The following is a 16,565-nucleotide window of genomic DNA, read 5'->3' as shown; positions in this document are numbered from 1 at the left end:
CACACACACACACACACACACACACACACACACACACACACACACACACACACACACACACACACACACACACACACACACACACACACACACACACACACACACACACACACACACACACACACACACACACACACACACACACACACACACACACACACACACACACACACACACGCGGGCAGGTAACACACACGCAACATGAATAACAATCCGACAAGGCACACTGGGGCAGACAGGGATATATACACAGACACCAAAACGAGGGAACAAGACACAGCTGGGGGAGAAAGACAAAGACACAAGGTCAGGGTAAATAGACACAGGAGGAACACATTAACAATCAGGAAAGGGGGGGAAAACACACATACAGGAAGTACTAGACATGACACAAGAGGGAGTGAACATTTCAAAATTAAACAGGAAAGTGCAACCAGACTGTGATACATGAATATAACCATTAATATAACCATAACATCAAACACGAGTTTACCACTACAATTTGTTAAGAACAGAAGATTTGTAATAACTTTGGCGATCCATTTAACTTTTCGTTCAGGGCCATCATCAGGTCTTCCCATCAGCAACAATTAACAATCAATATAACCATTAATATAACCATAACATCAAACACAAGTTTACCACTACAATTTGTTAAAAACTATATTGGGGACCGACTGAAATGACCACCTGTCGGTATTGAGGACTCACTACATTGAAAACCTATTAACGTCCCTGTAATCACATAAAAAATTTTACTTAATGTTCGTGTGTGTGTGTGTGTGTATATTTTTTATTAATTTAAATGTTGCAGAGAAGAACCTATATATATAGGTTTTTCTCTGCAACCAGCAACCAGATTTTTATGTTTATCGCTACAGGTGATTCTCATGCGCCGCTCTGCAGAATATACAGGCTCGCACATGAGGCAACGAACCCTTCATAACGGCTTCGCCGGCACTCAGCGTTAAAAGACAAGCCCTTGGAGTTTTTTGAAAGAAAAAAACATGAACAAGAAGGACATAAACAATTACTGATGGTCACCACATCAACACATGCGAGTGCACTGAGAGCGTCATACTTAGTGACTAACTAAGAGAAGAAACCTTTTATTGGTGAAGAATTTATACCCCTATATTGGACCGGCTCGTTGCAGAGACACCAAGCTCAGGGCTCCCACTAATTCAGCGTAATGGTGAGTTTTTTATGCACTTTATATTTGTTTTTATGCCGGCCGTATCGTTTTTTTTCGAAATATTTATTCAACATAAATACAAAAAATACATATTTGAGGAAGTATCTAAATGTGTGAGAAATGAAACTGCCCTGGGACAAACTGACGGGACTGACGACAGATGGAGCGCCTGCGATGTGGTGAAAAGAGTGGATGCAGGATGCAGGAGAAGATGCAGCGGAAGACCTGTGCAGGTGAGCTGGCGGTGTATCACTGCATCATACACCAGGAAGCGCTGTGTTGTAAAGCTCTGGAGATGGAACATGTAAAAAGCACCGTTAACACAGACAGGAAACTTTATAAGAGTCAATGTAAGTCTTTTCCTGAGGAGATACATTCTGAACATGGCGGTGCGATGGCTGAGTCGAGGGAAAGTGCTTGAATAGATTTTTCGAGTTGAGGAAATCTGACAGTTTTTGGAAAGCAAAGGGAAACACACCACAGATCTCTGGGATAAAAAGTGATGATGTGAGCTGGCCTGTTTGTGTGACATAACGAAGCATCTCACTGTTAAACCTGCAGCTTGAGGACTGTGTGATCACAGACATGTACGATGCAGTGAGAGCTTTCCAAGCCAAGCTGCCTGTGGGAGACTCGGATGCAGCAGGAAACTTTGGTCACTACGTGTTTCCAAACACTGACAAACCATCTCCACCGCTGTGTTCCCGACAGCGCATTCTGCTGATAAACTGAGCGCATTTGCTGACTTTGCAGCTCAGAAAATTAAATTGAGCTGCTCAGCAATCCGCTTGCAGTTAACGTGGAAACAGCACCTGTGAACATCAAAATGGAGCTGATTGACCTCCAGTGTAACGACACACTCAAGGCAAAGTATGACTCTGGGCGCTGCACAGTTTCATCCCAGAAACGATGTCTCAACCCTCCTTCATGCCTCTCAGATGCGTTGCATGTTTAGAAGCACATACCTGTGTGAGCAGATTTTCTCTGTGATGAAGATAAACAAAAACCCACACAGGAGTCGTCTCACTGATGCACACCTTCACTCCCTGAGGGTTTCCACAGAACCCCAAACATTAAACTGGCAGCTAAGAAAATATTCCAAACATCTGGCTCTGACACATGTGCATACTCGGAGGATGTAGCCTACCTAAATATGTTCCATATCTTTTTGCACTTTATCCAATATGTCTATCCTGTTCAATAAATGTGGACTGTGTTTGCCCCTCGACGTTTTAATTTTGGCCCTCTCTGTGATTGAGTTTGACACCCCTGCCGTAGAGAGTATGTGGATGAGCCTGAAGCTGATGTTTTGATACAACGGAAGTTTGCTGGTCGGGTTAAATCGCCACGCATATATGGGAAAGGCATACATTTAAAGATCAATTTGGATTTTATGAATCCATGTGCAGATCGATTTGGATCAGAAAAGTACAGCTTCACAGAGCTGACTGTAGCTGTAGAAGAGACTTGAATAAACAATATATTCAAGTCTCTTCCATCTCTAAGTACTTATGCATAACCCCAATTAACTTTGAAGTTAATCCAAGGTTAACCAGAAATCTCTAAAAGATAAGTCTGTTCATCACTGACAAATACAAATACAGTACACAGATGCATCTGCATATTTACATGATAATTTACACAGCGCCCTGTGGCAGCTTGTCAAGTTCTCTCCCTCGTACTTATTCCTAGCTATTCTTTGATAAAGTTTATAGGGATAAGATGGTGTTTGATCTGTGGGAATCGTGTGTGCTTTGTGCTGAAGAGAGAGTGAGAAATACATCGGGGAGTGCTTTAGGGGCGAATTGGGCATACAACAGTCTGTCACCTTGAAGAGAGGCAGGATGTGCAGTTCAATTCAGCAGGGAACAGATCTGTCATGAGAGAAGCCTGGGCATCTTTCCCCTGGGAGACGGAGGGGGAGACGAGAGGGGGCTGTGGGTGAGATACAGGTGAGAATGGCACTGAGAGAGAATAGGGAGTGCTGATAAAGGAATAATGAGAAAGTGTGTGTATGTGCCTGTGCCAAAATCCAGAGAACTGCCTCTGACAACGTATTAGCACATTAAAGTGAAAAAAGGGCTAACAAAACAAAAACACACCGAAGCTGTTGCAGCTTTTAAGGACATTTTGGCCCTTTTTCTGCAGCAATGCACATCCAAAGCTATGCAAATCAGGCTCAGTATTTGCCTAGCTTGAAAAAGCAACTCCATTATTATTAACAGCAAAAGACAAAAGTCTGGCTGGGGGTTATTTTACCTCTCCCAGCGGGAAGTCTGCAAATTAACAAAAAGAAAATGGAATGCAACATTTGCCGCCTCTATTGTTTCTGTATTTTCCATCTCTTTCACCACATGAGAATGCTACATCCTTTAAATGAATTAGCTCTGAATATGTCTTAATGATATTTATACTTTTTTGTGTAATTGTCTAATTGTGCTTTTCTAAAGAAACGTATACAGTATGTTTTTGAAGACAAGTTGTTTACAAGGGAGCACATTTTTCAGCTTATTAAGGGTTTTTTTTTATGTTCAGCACATCATTAAGTCCACTCCCATTGTGATTGTGCCTAACCAGCCTCCTCTCTCCTTCTCGCTGCTGTCTCTCTGGGGATAGATTCTGCACCAAGCTGTTGGTCAATTAGTCAGTGTGTGTAATTCAAAGGCTGAGAAACGACCAGAGGGAAATGGAGACTTTGTGTTTTCCGTTCTGTGTATGTGTTTGTATGAGTGAGGGTGGTTGTGGTGGTGAAGGGGCAGCAAAAAGACAAAAACAACATTGTAATTAATGGATGTTTGGCCTTGAGGTAATACATCTGACCTCTTGAAATATATACAAAAAAATATACTGTCATATATCAACATGAACAAAATATCTACTACTAAATATCCAATATGTATTTGTAAATGCTTCTTGACTGATGTTAATGTATTATATGCCTTTTCAGCCAAGTGTGGAAGCACACTTTTTAGTGATGAAGAATTTAATGTATATAATTGAAAAGTGCATATTCCTCATTGGCCATTTGTAGCGTACCTATAGCCGCATAGTACGGCTCTACTCCACTCGACTCCACTTGACTGACTTTTGGTACCAGGTTCCTTTCAGAATTTTGTTTTCCACTGCAGATAGTACCCCTCAGTTTTCAATGCTCATTTGCCTGCTTTCTCCCCTGCTCTTTAATTAGACACAGCTGGGCTCACACACATTCACACAAGCTCACGTGGTCTGTAGGTTATTTTACAGTCTGGCATACATGTTCATTTAACATGGGCGCCAAAATGAAGCTTAGGCGCTGTTCAGACAGGATGCTCCGCGCCACCAGGCCCGGTTTGTGTGCGAAACAGCTGGACACACACACACCGAGCCCGGCAGAGCATCCTGTCTAAACAGCGCCTCAGCTTCCTTGAGGCGCCCATGTTAGATTGACATTTAAACTGTAAATTAAACTATAGATCGATATGCGTAACCAGTCAAAAATATTCTTGACATCCCTATGGGCCGTAGGCGGTGCTTTCCTTGAAACGGTATATTTGTTATTTATAGCACATGGACATAGTAGTTTGTATGCCTTAGTCAGTATCTATCTTCCTATATACTTTATTAGTTACACAGGGCCATACAGTAATCCTTTGCAGTTAACTACTGTCATAAATAAATCTCCTGTGGGATATCTCTACATTGGAAATACACCTGGATAGAGAACAGACCTCATGGCCTTACTTGACCTTCACTTGTTATATGATTACCCCCATTCCCTGTGTCTTCTCATGGATGTGAGAAAGATTCATGAATGTGAATATGATTATACATATATCACACAGCACAGCATGTAACACACATGACCTGATTCACACACCTACACTCAGAGAGGATGCAAACAGATGGATAGGATTGAGCACACACACACACACACACACACACACACACACACACACACACACACACACACACACACACACACACACACAGAGACACACACACACACACACACACACACACACACACACACACACACACACACACACACACACACACACACACACAGAGACACACACACACACACACACACACACACACACAGACACACACACACACACACACACACACACACACACTGACAAAAATAAGCTTGACAGCAACTGCTTGCCATCGCTCTGGGCTCATGGCAGCTGCCTGATGTAGCAGAGAGGAAATAGGCTGGACAAATCAGATGAGCTCTGAACACTTCTGTCACTCAGGATGTTTATATCAACACTATAGATTATTCTAAATAACAAGATTAAGGTAATTGGAATGATTAAAGTGTTTACATGGTTCGTAAGAACCTAATTTTCCCAGTAAGTAGAATTGATATGTTTGATAAGTGGTTTAACATCTAGAGGGATGTGTGGTTTCAGGAAACATCTTCTAAGTGAAACAAAATGAAGGTATAAACACAGAACACGGCAAAGGTGCCAGAAATTACTGACACCTCTCCCACTTAGCTGCCTGTAGGTGGATCCATCAAGCTGTCAATACAAATGCAGCTGGAAAGATGTGTATATGTGTGTGTATAACATAGTGTATTTTATTTACAAGAAGAGTCAACTCTCCAAAAATACAAAGTCTGATCAGCAAAGCAGCGATGAGATATTCATGATTGAGCCGTTTGCTTTGTTTTTTCTCAATTTATCACAGTTAAATGTTTTCTGACATTATGGCATGCAATGATGGCGTCAATCATTTCCACGAAGTGAATGTACAATGTGCTCCATAAATCATTGTCAATTGAGCTGAATTACAACGTTTGTGACACATCTCGGCTCTATTATCAATGTAATTGCTAGATGATGGTTTAATCAATCACCCACTTATTAGATATGTGGCATTCTGCTAATTTCTTCTGAGGCTTTATATTTCAGGGTTCAACATAAACGATGGACCGATGGCCCGTCGCCACAAAAGGTTACTCTGTGGCCATCGAATATCCCCCTGTAATTGACAACAATATATGTATGCTATGATTTGTTATCCACGGAAGAATTTTGCAACACTTCCAGGTCTCAGTTTTATATTTCCTAGAGCTGCAACGATAAGTCGCTCAACAGGAAATTAATTGTTGGTTGTCTTTAGAGATGTATGTCAATTCTAGATTGACCAAGGTAACCCAGTCGAGTTGTTTTTATAATGGTATTATTGCCTTAATCTGGTTATAATCGAATTCTTAGCATGAATGTAAACACACAGCCTAGTGTTATTTGAAGTTATTCTGTCTGTTTTTGGAGTATTTCTCCACCATGTGGCTTCAGTGAACAGCTTGAAGACCCTTATGTGATCTGATCCTGGGTGTTGTGAGCTCTGCCTCTGGTCTACTCTTGAGGGATTTTGGTGAAGCAGTCAGATGTAAGTCAAAGAAAGTTTGGTCTTGGTTAAAAAATGGCAGCTCTTTCAATAACGTGCTCTGCATTCACTCTCGACTAAAATATACCCTGCCTGCACTTGTAGGGCTCACCTGTCTGTTTTATCTCTGCACCATAGATACATATTGCAAAGCCCATAGCTGCTACCTTCATCCTCTCTCCTCTTTCTCTTGTTATCTCTGCATCCCATCACTCCCAAACACATTCTCTTCTCCACCTCCCCCACTGCCTTCCTCTCAGGTTGTGGATATTGTTTTTCTTCTCTTCATCACTCTTGTTTTCTCCACTGCTCCATCTCAATCAAGAATGCAGCAAGTTTTATGAATTCATCAGAATGATCATGGACAGTCCAGGGAAGGCATGCAGGGAGGCAACAAGGCGAGACGATGGCTGTTGGAACAGACGGAGGAAAAAACGAGAGAGGGAGGGGAAAGAAGAGCAAAGCGAGGGGGGTGTTGCTGTACTGCTGAATTTTAATGAGTACCAGGGGGAATTTCTTCTTCCCATTTTTTTCCCTGGGATGCACCCATCTCCTACATGGCTCTAAATCATCCAAATCACAAATGAGTTCTAACACAGTCTGTCTTTGGCCTGGACAGCAGCGCGTCACAGAAAACAACGACCCAAAAGTCCTAATTGAACTGCCAATTTGTCTTGTTTATCTTTACTGTCTTCTACCAGCCACCAAAACCACACATGCGGCACCCGCCACATCCTCATCCCGCAAACCAGTGCAGATATAAGCAGTGTTTCTTTCCATGACAGATCTGTTGCTCATTAGTGAATTATTCATTATTTTCATTAGAGGCTTCCAGATAGCATCACAAGCGTCCGCACACTGTTTCTAGTCTTTATGTTATGCTATTACTGTCTTTCTCTCTCATCAACCTTCTCTCTATCTTTCCCCAGTAAGCCCTCATGGCCTATGGCTTTTCTACACTATCTATGTCTCTCTCTCTCTCTCTCTCTCTCTCTCTCTCTCTCTCTCTCTCTCTCTCTCTCTCTCTCTCTCTCTCCTTTTATCTTTCTCTCTTGGGAATACTTTATTATGCTTTGCTCCGACAGCAAAGTACACAGATAAAAGATAATTGCCTGGCTTGACTCCTCCATTGATATGAAAATAGGATTTAAATTATTCACAGTGGTTTAAAGGTTAGTTGAAGGTTATTACTGGCAGATAGACGTAGAAAGGCACAGGGTAAGATAGGGAAAAAACCCCAAAAAAAACAACCTTGTGTGTTGCAAGCTGTGGCCGGAAGGTGAGGTGCCTTTCTGAAAGGCTAATTTGCAGTGCAGGCAGCAGAGACATCTTGCGAACAAACCACAAAAGCCTCTCAGGGGGATTTGAGCATGGTGGTGGAAGTCAGTTATTAAGCAGCAAATTAAGGCTGGCTTCTCCACAGAAAAACATTGTCAGTTGTAAATAAGGCTGTATCCAATCCTTACCCACATTTTAATCCTTTTTCCTTCGACTCCTGTCTAGCTTTGCAGTGCATTTCCACCTTCATTCAGAGCCATCAGTGCATGTTAGGTAATAAACAGAGCCTTACTACAGAGGATAGAAAAGGTTGAAGTGATGGGTTTAATCAGGGTAAATTCTGTTTCGAGGACACTGGCTTGTTTTGCACTGCGGACATGATGGACTTAGGAGGGGGGAGATGGAGAATTACCTGCTCTGTTGTTGCTGCCGTCCCTGAGGACACGTTCACTGATCACAGCAAGGGGTTTGTGGGATAAATAGGAGAGGGGAGGTTATGAGAAGTTCTTTTTCTGCTCCCATCGTAATACCTCGGCACTGTCTAAGAGGCTTTGTTATGTCTGCAGACAGGATTCATACCTTTCTGACATGGGAAGGTTGCAGTAGGTGGTCTGTAAACAAAACATTTCTGTCATCATCCACAGGGTTCGCTGCCACAACTAACTCTACTGCCATCACACAGATATTAGACTGTCTGCATATTGGATTTTTTGGTTTATGAATAGTTGTGGGAAATATAACAAATAATGAAAGAATTGTTTGAGGGACCTTTTTTTTGAAGAGCATAACCAGTGTAATTAGCTTGTTGTGCTGAACTACACAGCCTGCTGGAGTCACATACTCAAAGTAAAAGAAAACCTTCAACTTAACTTTCAGACTGAATCTTTTCCACATTGCAAATCTTGAAACAGTATTTGTATGGCCACTTGGGAGCAGTGGTAGAAAACACAACATTGTATCTCATTATAAAGTTAATACACCTAAACGTTGCATATTTACACATCCATCAGTTACAGAGCAACATTATCATTCATTTGGAGTCCTGTTTCTGGCGACCTGATGGATGTAAGTCCAAAATGTACTCTCCTTTTAGCTCTGTTTTTAGTCTCCACCAACTCAAAATATCAGACTCTTTAGCTGCTAAATGCTCCACTATGTTCACCATGCTAACTGTTTTGGTCGTTTATTGCTGACCAGGTAGTGTACAGTGAATTTCTTTAAGCTTTTTAGCTGAAGAATCTGCATGTTGTGGCTGGAATCAAAACTGATGAGAGAGGTGAGAGCTGGCAAAAATGATCTATAGGTTCACAAAATAAATTGACAAAACTTCAAGAAGTTTTATTTAAATTTGAGAATAAAGACTAATAAGCTGTGTTGTGACAAAGTCTGTGTGACTTTATGATTTAATAAGAAATGAATGAAGGTTGTACAGTTTGGATAAAACATCAGCTCACAGTTCAGTCAAATCTTTATTTCCCAAAAGAGGAAAATTGTTTTGCAGTGATACACAATACAATAATAGGTTGATGTGAATAAAAACAAGAAAAGTGGCAACAGTTAGAATAGGGATAAGATAAAGTGCTCAGCTTTATGGAGAACAAAAAGGGAGTTTTAGGTGTATTATAATTGTTAGAGTGCTTATTGCATATGGGATAAATGAAAACTCAAACCTGTTGCACCTGATTTTCGGAAACTTGCATCTCTGACCAGAGCCGATGTTGTCAAATTCGATTTGATTCGATGTTGAGAGAATGGCCTGTAAATATATCTGACCGAGAAGGCTGCTGCTCATCAGTTATTTAGTTTTAAATGACCTTTTCTGTGATCCGATGTAGGAGCTAGTCGACAAATTTGCATTTATATCCAAGATAATAGTATGCAAGTTTTTGGAAACATGTGGCTCTGATCATTTCATACTCTTTTTTTCCCCATTTCACTCAAAACTCAAAGATCAGTAATTCATTTCCTTCACTGTGAAGCACATTTATTTTGTATTCAAAAGTGAGGGTCCCATCCTGCAGCCTCTCCCACCCAGGGATCCTATTGATTCCCTGAAGCCAATCATTTGACAGCAGCGTATCCTTAGAGAGTAGCCAAGCACCGTTTTCACTCTTTCTTATTCTTACTTTAATTAGCGATACAACCTGTGGGCAATAATCTATGCGCCCCCTCTCTGATATTCCTCAGATGTGCCCCGCTTTGATTTTTCTGACCCAACAAGGTGTATTGGGATTGGTGTGCGCTGCATGAATGCTAATATGTTCCTAGAAAGGAAGACGCTGTCAGCCTGTTGGCAGACAAGAGGTGATCAAGCAAGAGCTTCTTCTCTCAATATTCACACCTGTACACATCATTCCTTTCAAATAGATTCAGATTGATTGCTGAAAAAGGATGAACGTAATACCCACATTTGGCAGGTGAAGAGGCAGTCTTACAGAAGCAGATGCAAAATTCATGTCCTTGAAAGTCTTCCTGAAATATCTTAACAGGATGAAGGGGAAAAAGTGAGAAATGCCCCACAAGTCGCCTGAATTTGAACAATGTGGTGCATTTATTTCATGTTGCATTATATCCTGTGGTTTGCTGTATGCCAACAAAATAAAATGACTGACTGGTTGTCATTTCTGTTTCATATTCGTGCAGAACACCCCTCAGTGTACCCTGTTATATGTCTCTCTGTTGGTAGCTCCACCCTAATGATCAGAGGTTGTGTTCCTTGTTTTAAGATTATTTGGCAGTTGTTGTTCACTTCCATCACGCAGATTTCTTCAGCTGTGATTTTGAACCAGCAGTCCTCCGCTAGAATCTTGCTGCCTCATTGAAAATCCTCAACAATCAACTGTAGAGTTAGTAGCTCCTGAATGAATCAGTCACTGATGTACGACTAAAGCGAAGGTTAGGCTGCCCGGGCATCCTTTTGATGAGGCCAGATTTGTGTATCTGTCACAAGCCAGCACCACTACTGAGCACACTTCAAACAGGCTTAGTGCTAAGCCAATTAGCACAACTTTGCATGGTGTTGATCTGCCTGTGACATGGTGCAGACTGGGCTTAATTGCATATTGCTGCACTGGCTAATGCTAATTTATTAGCCTCCTGGAAAGCTGAGCCCTGAGGTAAACAACAGGGCTAATATGTTATTAGTGCCATGTCCATGCACCGGCAGAACTACTGCCTACAGTGAGCAGCACGTAGTCACGCACCTTCAGGCTATGTAATGATTTTCTTTTCTTCCGGAAATGAATGTACATCTGTCACTGTGCAGCTACGGTATCTGGTTAGATATGAATAACTCAGTGATGATTTGAGTGGATGAAAAGTGGAAAATGTTTCAGATGACATTTAAGAATGTTGTCTTACGCAACAAGGATGCATTTAGTCATTGTGAAGCGGATGTCATATAACACGTGTAGGAGACAGTCAGCATCCGTGTTAAAACAGTGCTTTCTTAAATATCACTTTGTTCTGCATTTTTAGTGCATTTTAATGTGTTTGTTGTTAGTCTAGTCTCTGGTCATCCTCCCCAACCTCTGACTCACTATTAGTCTTTACCTTAACAAGTTGCCTTTTCAAGTTATCCATTAACTTAATATTATCCAACAATTAATCATTTTTGAGATTCACGTTACATTCCTGTACCATGCCAACTGTCATACACTTTAGGAAACCTATGTTTATTTACTGTGATTTACGAATAATATATGACTGTAACTAACAATTATTTTATTCTCAATTAATCTGTCAAATACTTTCTAAATGAATCTTTAGATAAATAAAATGCCCTCACTGTTTTGTCTGACCAACAGTTCAAAATCCAAGATATTCAGTTTACTATAAAAAAGACAAAGCACTGAGAGTATGGCTGAATCTCTCTGATGTTTCCTCTAACGAAGAAAATTGACCAGACGCCGAGACTCATCGCTCCGGAGCTCTGGTCGCCATGATGCACACTGCTCAACCCAGCGCGAGCAGCGGTGGTGGGCGGGGGAGAAAGAGTAAAAAAGAAAAGAAAACCCATGTTATATAAAATATAGATCATAGCAGAGTATTTTTATATACTTTGAAACGTGACTTTATATGTTGACTCTAAATCATCCTTGGACTAACGTATTGGTATACAAAGACACACTTACATGATGCACATTAATGAATTTTCTCTCTGACCCGTAGTAGAAATAAGGACTTGAAAGTGTGTGTGCACTGGTGTGTGTGTGTGCATGCGTGCGTGTGTGCCTTGATATGTATGGCGGGTGGCAGCGAGGGTAGCCTAGTCTCAGATCTGAGGAGGCCTGCAGGAATGTTCCCTGCCTTTGAAGAGTCTGCTGTCTGCGCTCAACAAATATCAGGTCCAGAATGAAGGGAATGTGGCTTGACAAGGCTCCATCCAGCTCTGTTTTATTGAGGGATCCCGTTTGCCCTCTCATCCTGCTGCCTCTGTTGTGGGAGGGGGGGGGGGGGGGGGGATGAAGAGGGCACATACATACTGTTCAGGTGAGCTAGACTCCAGGCTTGAGCTCAAAGAGACATTCTTCTTCAGTCAAAACACACAAACCTGGCTGAGTGTGGATTGTGGGTGAAATGCTGTATAGAAATAGAAACATACCTGAGGAATATTGTAATAAACTATTTGCTGTAATTCAACTGGAGCAATGACACTTTCAGGCAAGCAACCTATTGTGGTCGTGCGAGCTCTTTCAGTAGCGAATGAGGGAGTAGCAATATTACAACAAAACCTTTTTCAACATTCGCTGTTGATTTATTTTAACCATGAACAAGTGGTTTTAGTTGCTTAAACTCAAAGCTGCTTTAATCAATATCTTTATATTTACTAGGAGTCACTATGTAGCTTGTTTCCAGACTCAGCAGGTAACTGTTTTAAACGAAACAGCTCTCGTAAACCAACTGCACATGACGTACCCAGCAACAAACAAGAGATAGACAAAGTTAGCAACTAGCCAATGAACATGATGGAACATTTTAGCAACGTGTACCTACTGTGTGTGTAAATAGACAACATTGTGAACATGAGGTGATAATATGTCAGTGTTGTGTTTACAGTTGTTTTTTCTGCCCCCAAGTGGCCAGAAAATAAATCAATGAATGCAGGTTATAGCATTGTTTTAGGGTTGTTGTGAAAGGCACTAACAAACAACCTATTTTGTCACTTCAATATAAATACTTGTTTGAAACTATTTACATTCTTTCTGACTCCAAAACTGAAATTCAGTTAATACACAGGCTGGTAAGGACTAAACAAGCGCTGGAGGAGCAGGTGGGAAAGAAATTAATTACACTTTCTGGGCTTTCCATAGAGATGAGTAGAGGCTAATTGCTCCTGTCTCACGCCTTAAATCCAAAAGCCAAAACAACCTTAAAGGCGCAGGATAAGTACTTCTTTAAAATACCATGAAAAAAACATCACACAGGAGTAACTGCAGGCACGCCCTCCCATCGAGAAAGACTGGATTGCAGTTGTTAACAGAATAAACTGTGTGAGTGTCTAATGTTTATTTTAAGACTTTGACATGAACAATATGTGAGACATTAGCAAACATGTCCTGCCTGTGTTACATGTGATGATCCCGTCATTGAGAGAAAGACCTGTAATGCTACAATATGTCAACCCGCACATCCAAGCTGAAAACATCCAAACAACAAAATACAAAATAATTTAAAACTTGAGCTCATTAATTGTCTGGGAATAGATGGATGTAATGTCTCTAACCTGAAACGTTTATTGACCTTCAAGATGGATGGAGCTTGCTCACAGTGTTTCTCCCCCTTTTATCCCTTCCTCCCTTCCTCCCTCCCTCCAGCACTGCATTACTTACTCCTGACTCCTGACTCAGCGTCTCACCAGCCCAGACACCAATATTGAGTGCTTTTTATCGTAGCCGCACTTTTTCCTTGTTTGAAACAATATAGCCTGACTGTTGCTATTGATTTTAGTGGATTGTGCTCTGGTAAGCACTCCTTCAAGCCCCTGCTGCTATATTAAGCAATCGTTTCCCACAATAGATGACACTCTTTCCCTGCCTCCCGCAGCAATTTGGTTGGCTCTAATGGGCCTGGCATTACTCAAACTCCACATTGATTGCACAGTAGAGGATTTTAAAAGGGGAGGTCGAAGTTTCCGTCAATGTGGCTGTCACAAATGAGCCTGTTTTTAGATACATGGGGAATTTTTTCCTGTGCACTGGTTCAGCCTGACAGTTCAAGGTACTCGTGCCATTAAATGATGTTCGGACACGCTGCGATGTAGACGTGAGGGCTGTCCGAAATGAAACTCAATAGCCCACTGTGAAGAATCTTGGACTCAAAATGAAACCTTGAAACAGTGATGTGCCTGGATTGATTCCACTGGCGCAGCATTTATTTGCATGTCTTTGGTTCTAATGTGATGTGACTACGTTTCCCTGCCAGGCACTGAGGCCCTCTGAAGTATGTCTCTTTAAATAACTTGGGCCTTGGGAGTGCAACTGCAAATGATTTCAGACGCTGGGCTGCTTTTCACATCAGTTGTGGTGCGTTGGATTCCCGCTACGCTATCTGCTATCTCCTCCCCATGTCACTGAGCGTCAATAAATCAGTTCGCTCTACAGGCAGAGCAGAGAACATGTGGGGAGAATAACATGCCCTGTAGTCACGGATATTTAAATATACAAGGGCTCCGTGTTGCAGCTGATTGGGCCACACATCACTGCCCGGCACAACCAAGACAGTGGAAAAAATGGCTGCCGTTTGGGAACACTTAAGTGGTGAAGCCATTTAGCGTGTGACTCACAGACGTAATCTAATTGGCTGCACACCACAGACAGGATAGTATATGTGTGTTTTTTTTCTTTCACAGAGCAGGCTGTGTTAAATTTAAGAATGAAAGAATTTCACACTTTATGCATACAGTATCTGTGTGGAAAGTGTGGCTGATCAGTAGCCTGTGAGTATAATGCAGCGAATCATTACAGTATGGCCTTCTTTATTCATATGCACGGCTCTATTAACCAAAAACTACTTTGATTATCGATTAATTTGGTAATTTTTTTGATTGATCATTCGGTCCATAAAATGTCCGTCAAAATAGTGAACTAGCTTCAAATAACTTTTATTTTAATGATCCATTAAACTGTTATTATTTTCTTGATTCATTTATGAACAATGTTGTCTATAAACTGCCCGTCACAACTTGCCAGAGCACAAGATGACGCGTTCAGGTGTTGTCTTTTTCACAACAAAGATATTTAATTTACTGTTATATCACACAAAGTAAAAATGCACATAATAATATTTGAGAAGCAGGAACAACAGACAATATGCTGATTAATTAACTAATGCAGTTTTTTTGTTGATCAACTAATCAATTTCTTTTTTACAACCCATAGTCCAGAAACAAAAGATATTTAATTTGATATAATAGAAGACAAATAAATCTGATTAATATTCACATTTCAAGAATAAATAATGTTTTGCCATTTTTTACTGTGTCTATGAATCATATTAAATCATTTATGTTACTTAACTATGGGAACAGCTGGTGATTATTTTTCTGTCGATCGACTATTCAATCACTTAATCATCTAATTGTTTAAGCTGTATTCATATATTCTAACTGAAACACCAGCTGCCTGGGCTGGTTGTCATCATGACTATCCGATCAGCGTCCTCTTATTTATTAGCTTACTTTACTGATGGGTCAATAGGTCAAGCTGATAGGGAATTTTAAGAACCCCCTCTTCCGGACCACCCGGCAAACTACTTTGAACAGTTTTTTCTCTGTACATTTTCATATGAGCAGGTCACTACAGCTTTCCCCCATGTTAGAAATGTTAAATGTTGAATAAAAGTGACAGCATTTTCCAGTAACAGTTTGAACTCAAGCAGATTATTACTCATCTCTATAGCACTGGAAGCTAATACATATGTGAAAGTTTTTGCTCATCAGTTTGCCTTTTGTTTTTAGATGCACAGTCAACAGTCTTCTGATGCATTCAAGGTAAACAGAAAGACGATTGACTCTTGGGGTGTCGTTGTGAATAATACAATCAGGGCTACGTGGTGCGCATCCATGTAAAAGGCTGCGGCTGCCCACCCAGCTGTCTGTCAACATCTCTGAGGGGACAACTGTCAGATTAAGAGCCCTAGCTTAATGTCAATAGATCACAATCTGCCTCCTGGCCTCAATTATATTGCCTCTCGTCCTCCAACCTCCCCCTGGTGTGGAGAGGAGTATTAACTGTGAGCCTCATCACGTATTCAGAGCTGTAATGGCTTCTCCACGCCTGCACTGCATAGATTAGCACCGAGGGCCGAAGGGAAGCTACATGTTGGCACAGGCTTTATGAACATTGCCATGATGGATGTCGGGCCCGAGTGTCATTAGGGCTGTTGTGCTGTGAATTTAGCAGTAGATTGCCAGAAAATCCTCTCAGCATGGCTTGATATCCTGTTAGTGTAGCCATGGCATGGGACATGTGCACATGTGCAGTGAAGACTAATTTGCTAATGGAAAACAGGGTGTATTTGTGTGAGTTACCACTTTTATTTGTTTGTTTTTTTGCTGTTTTTGTCATTTCCCCAATATCTATCTTGGGTGTAATATATGCTGGGGTTGTGAGCATGTGGAGTGGACTTATTCAGGTGCGTATGACGACTAGAAACACACAAACACTTTTTCTCTCTCTCCATATATTGCTTTTACTCCCCCACTCTTTCA

Source organism: Cottoperca gobio, chromosome 3 (genome assembly GCF_900634415.1).
Source record: "Cottoperca gobio chromosome 3, fCotGob3.1, whole genome shotgun sequence".
Lineage (NCBI taxonomy): Eukaryota > Metazoa > Chordata > Actinopteri > Perciformes > Bovichtidae > Cottoperca > Cottoperca gobio.
Note: the sequence above shows the minus strand (reverse complement) of the source record.